At 34.8% G+C, this 5,779-nt stretch overlaps 1 long non-coding RNA gene across 1 annotated transcript; it reads right to left on the bottom strand.

Moving 5' to 3' along the window:
• Window positions 1-204: 204 nt before the first annotated feature.
• On the bottom strand, window positions 205-5,521 carry LOC108382204 (uncharacterized). Its single transcript, XR_001849668.1, has 5 exons — window positions 5,511-5,521; window positions 5,335-5,337; window positions 4,228-4,308; window positions 2,904-2,913; window positions 205-216 (listed from the first exon to the last, which is right to left on the bottom strand). It is a non-coding gene; the product is annotated as an uncharacterized LOC108382204 (long non-coding RNA).
• Window positions 5,522-5,779: the final 258 nt, after the last annotated feature.

Genomic DNA, 5,779 nt, shown 5'->3' with positions numbered 1-5,779 from the left:
ACAATAAGTTGCTAGAGCACTTTAAAGGCTCAAAATTGACCCCAAAATAAGGCAATGTTTACCGTTGTTTTTACGACCGAAACCGAATTGGTTATTTACAAAAATGAATCTGTCGACAGGTTTGGAATTTTATCTTTGAAACGCCATACTTTTCTTTGAAATCGCTTCATTAGTTCTCGTGCAATAAGCGTTTTTGTGAAGCTCTAAAAATTACAACTACAACATTTGAACATAGCCCCCATACCTTAAGGTAAGACGTATTCTACGTCAAAATGAACTCGAAGGTACTCAGAACTTAAAAGAACTCGAAAATACTCAGTACTCAAAAATACTCTGTTCCAATAATCAGGATCGATTGAAAGTACCCAGTATTAAGTGTCCAATAGACTTAAAAAGTATTGAGTTTTATTTACATTTACGGGTATTCAGAAATTATTGTACTCAATTTGCAGTTTCAATAATTCTCAAATACAATACTTGTACACAGTACAGTTAGCCATTTATTTGACGTAATTTGGGACTCGTATATTAATTTAAATAAATTACTGCCAGCTTGTGAAATTTCTACACTAACAGCCGTATTCTAACAAAGTCACAAACTTTAGCTCATCACTGCTGTGATTTTTTACTGCGCCTCAAAGCTTGCCGCTGCAAAAAATATGCCGCTACAATACAAATTTTTTAAATTTTGTGTATTTTTCTTGCACCCAAAATCGAATTTTTTGTGACACATTTCTCGGCGCACTAGAAATCACAACAGTGATGAGCTAAGTTTTGTGACTCTGTTAGAATAGAGGGGTAAGTATTGAAATGTTACCAACATGTGTATATTTAAAGAAAGTACTCAGTACTCTGCAAAATACCCGATGCTCAAAACTACTCGATACTTCCCAACACTAGCTTTCGATAACAAAATTTTGTATGACTGAATTTATTTCGATTACTATCGAAAAATTTCGATAAAATATTTAAGCCTTTCTGTTAGCCTAATTCTTATGCATTTTTCCTTGTTTTTTTTTATGTTCGTCTTTATCTTCAACTTTACCTTAACCTTTTTGTCTTAATCATTCATTTCATCATCACATTATTCACCACCTTATCACAATTATAATCACTCAATAAAAAAAACTCATCTCCTCATCTACAGAAAGATGGTGTTACTGGTCTTTAAATTGGTTCGGTAGAATTGCCAAACGAAATTTTATGTTAGCGGATTAATATTTGCATTATCTTTTTAAAGTTGGCTCAACCGGGAAGGAGGTACGGTTTTTCATAGCAGAAAAGAAGATTTAACTATTTCTTAGGGCTTTCTGAGAAACCGATTAGCCTGCTGAAACTGATTATTTAAGCAGTGAAATGAAACGACCCACTGTCCGTTAAGCCAATACCCATCTCCTACTAGTTATATATTCAATAAACAAGAACCAGATGAACGACAACAAATCAGCAAATATATACAACAATTGTCCGCATAAAATTGATAATGGTGTGTATACATACATATATGTATGTACAATATATCAGTAAGCGAATGAGAAAACTTTTGTAAACTGCGCGCAATGAGGCTATGTATTATGGGCGGCATTGAAGAAAATGACAGACGATAAAAGAACGTAGGCATCAATAGCAAAGCTATAGCTTTAGCCGGGCGAAAGTCCCCATCAAACAGTGACAGGCCACAGAGGTTTTCGCACATTGCGCATCCATTAGTACACACACGTACATAGGTACATACATACATGCCTACTCTGTCTGTTCCGCCTATATACATATGTATGTATTTTTGAAATTATTCTTCCATACAACACTTGCACTTGCACTTGCGCTTGTTTTTTAAAAAAAAACTTTGCTCTTTTCAGTTTTTGATGCAATGTTGCAATTCATTAAAAGTGTGTCAATGGCTGGGCGGCAGTTGCACGTTGAATTGTTCGAAAACCTATACAAAAGTGAATTTTCCACTGAATTGATAAAAGAAAAACAAAACAAAAACGTTGCGAAATATTTTTTCATCGCCTGCCGATTGGCCGATTGGCAGGCAGTGCCAAGTGTGTGCGAGTTTTATTTTCGAGTTCGCCTTTCTGCACTTCATTGCCAATGGCTTAAATGCAACAAGAGTAGTAAAAGCAAACAATACACCGGAACTTGAAAACGTTGTGAACACAAGAGTACCACATACATACATACACATATATATAAGCTGATATGGTTGGCGACGTTGGACGTTGCTTGACAAAGGAATTATGCAGAAGCGAAAGCATAAAAAATATTTGCACAAGCAACCGCTTTTAATAGACGAGTACATATGTGTATATACATATATACCAAGAAGAGCTTTTACTCAAACTCTTTAAATTTTTACCAACAATAAATTATTTATTGGCAGAGCAGTGGGTGGGGGTGCTACTTCCTTTTTTATTATTTCAGTTTTTTCTGGAGAAAGTTGATTCCCAAAGCTTTGCAATGAGGTTCGTATATTTGACCAGTTTTACAGCCATTTTTCAATTTAAATAGCATTTCCAGAGTAATGTTTCTTTTTTTACACATATTACCTCGAAAATGTGTTATTTAATGGAGGTATCCAACTTCGACGGTTTGTCACCATTTTTTACATAAATTACAAAGTAAAATAGTTTCACGCAATTGAAGGCGCACTACGACTACGGTAAGGAAAGAAAAAGAAAATTTTTATGGAAAAAAGATTGTCACTAAATTGGCTTGACTGATAAAGACCAGAGTTGTTGAGTAATGCAATCAACGCGACTTCAAATCGTTGTCCTCCCCTCCTTATTTTTCAACTTCTAAATTTCAAAGTTCCCCCCGCCACCGGAGGGAAATTCCCTAATCTCATACGCTGACGACTGCTCGGTATTGGCGTCTGGGAATGGAATTGATGACCTCTGCACGGCAAGGAGCCTAACCCTCTGCCCAACGAAATTAATGGCGACCCTCTTCACCACATGAACATGAAGGAAGGGTCAAGCTTCAACAAGGCATTCACGTCGATGATACACCTATTTCATCGACGGTTAACAACTCCAAAAAGTTAAGGGTTGCGCGAAGTGCTCCTAGAGCATCTAGTTGCATTTCTACGTCCAAAAGGAAATGTTCAAACAAAAAGTCTAAATTTTTTAGCGGTTAGGGCTAGATACGTAAGTAAAAATAAAAATAAAAATCAAATGGTATTGGGAGCGGGAGTGAAGTTAAGAGCGAAACTCGGAGCAAAATAAAATACCGGAACGCAGCGATGAAAAAAACTTTGCTGCGAAGCCCTGGGTTTAGCAAAGAATTTGATGTAAATTTGTCTACTATATACGTATGATAAAAACTCTTCCGCAACTGATAAAGAAATTTTCACATTATGGTGCACTCGATCGTCTTAAAAGTAAATTTAGAATTTATTTATAGATTTAAAAATGTCTAATAGTAGCGAAATATCTGGCTAAAAACCCAAAAACAGTTTCGTAGATTAGTAGCTGAAATTCAACTACTGCAATTAAGGTGAGTTGAGGTGAATTGTAGTTAGGTGTATTAGTTTGTTTTCTATTGTAGATTTATTCACCGATGTCTTTGAAAAGCGGAACATGACAGTTTTCCCCGGTTTCCATTAAACCCGGTTTCTCTGGGCAAGGTTTTCACCTGCGCATAAGGCGTGTTGAACCAGGTCGTATAGAGTTTGATGGGGCTTTTCTACTGCCGTCACCAAAATCATTAGCAGACCTGACAAATGTATGTACTGCAACCGTAACAGCAGGGTATTCACCGTTAGATTCCTAAGGTATGCGTAACTGGTTACAGATACCTCCTTCATCACTTACTACAAGTATATTTTACCGGCCGAAAGTCGCTTGGCTTTACGCGGAAGGGTCTACCTCCTTTGGAATGAATCCAACTTTCACCAGGGTCCAGCTCTTGGGATAAACCTTTTAAATTACGACAGCTACAGGCATAAACGAGATATAACCAGCGGTGTTGTGTTCTGTGTTTCACTCTGGCAGTACATATGTGCTTTTTAACACTTCAAACATGTCTTCGCTAAATGACTTCGAGTCGTCATTTGGCTTCTGACTATAAATTTGTTTCGTGGGATATTTCCCAAGCACTTTTCGCAGGCGATAACTGTCCGAATGTTCCTCCTTGCTATAGCAATACGTAGAGTACCTTTTGGTCTTTCGTGATTGGTATACCTAAATTTCTTCAGAGCTGTGTTTTAGTTTCTTTGGTTAACACACACTTTTTTCAGCCCCTCTTGGGTAGGCCTCTTGGAATGGCTTGACTAAAGAAGGCCTACCTAAATTATCTTCTGGTATACTACGATGTGTACCACCAACATAATGGAGTCATAAATAAAAATTTATTAAGAAATTTTAATTTTGAACATTTGCAAATTAGTGGTATTAATATTTCTCTTCTGAAGCTTCCCATAATTTTATTATTCTCAAAGTAGTAGGTCTTACCTTGAAAAATTTAACAATCTTTCCAATATTTCACAAAAAATTACCTCCAAGCATTTTGCTATTACGAAAAATATTATAAATGCTAAATTAATTCGCTTATTTTCTATTTTTTCCTTTTGCTACCAAATCATATCTTTGCCATGTCTCTCAATCTATTATCTACCCCAATATTTCCTGAAAAAATTTTGCTTTTTACCATACTTTCTACCTTGCAAATGTAATTACTTCAATTTCCTGCATTCATATTTACCTTCAAGAGGAAAAATTCAATTGATAATCTCATAACACTGTTGGAAAAGTAACAAATGCTCAGTTTTCAAGGAAAATGCTTGCTTGCAGAAATAAATGGAGAAAAAACTAAAACATCAAAAGCTGCACATTAGGGTGCCTTGCCAAAAAAAATTGCGGTCTACCATCGGAATTACGAAATTTATTTTATTCTAAGGCTGCCGTCAAAATACTTCGAAATACGTGTGCTGTGCCGATTTGTTAATACCTAGAAAAAAAAGTAGTTTTAAAAAACATTCTTTCAAAAAATCGCCTTAGATGATAGAAGAGTTCAAACTTAAAAGGTCTGCATAAAATTGTTTAGAAAGTTTATCACTGCAATCAAAATTAAACGATTTTTGATGCTAAATCGGTCCAGCGCACGTAAGTCTTATAATTTTTCCGAAATATTTTAGCTAAAGTCTTAAAATGTAGTAAGTTTTATAATTCCGATGGAAAAGTAATATTCGATTTTTTTTTTGGTATGGATAGTGATGTACGCTAATGTATATACATACATATTTATAAAATACATATATAAAGAATCTAAAGTTAAACATTAGTTTAACTAGTGAAAGCAGGAAATTGTGTTGCATCAAAACTGGAGCATCACTTTCTATCACTTGCATTTTACAAATATTCGTGTGAATATTTGTGTGTTCACAATGTTATATGCAATCGCAAGTAAATATACCAAAACAATATCTGACGAGCACAAAATATTTATGGGCTACAAAATCTACACTCACACATATGCCACTCTTATATATGTACATTAGACTGCATCACTCTCCATACAAAAAAAAAAAGTTTTGGCTGAGTTATTCAAGTTTTTCTTAAACCAATCTTTGAAAAAAGTGCAAAAACAACCTCAAAAATCTAATTATTATAGTTCCGTAGAATTTTTTTTTTTATCTTTTTATGCAAATTTTTTAAGCTTAAAATGTTTTGTCTTCTGAGGTGATTTTTTTTTCAGCTTTAAAAAACCATTTTTATACGAAAAAAGCTCAATTTTCAAATCGGTCCAGCTCACATAAATCTTAGCATTTTTCCGAAAT

The sequence above is a fragment of the Rhagoletis zephyria genome, unplaced genomic scaffold, assembly GCF_001687245.7.
Source record: "Rhagoletis zephyria isolate East Lansing unplaced genomic scaffold, Rhagoletis_zephyria_1.1 Rzeph_scaffold_25727, whole genome shotgun sequence".
Classification (NCBI taxonomy): Eukaryota; Metazoa; Arthropoda; class Insecta; order Diptera; family Tephritidae; genus Rhagoletis; species Rhagoletis zephyria.
This window is presented reverse-complemented; position numbering and strand designations above follow the sequence as displayed.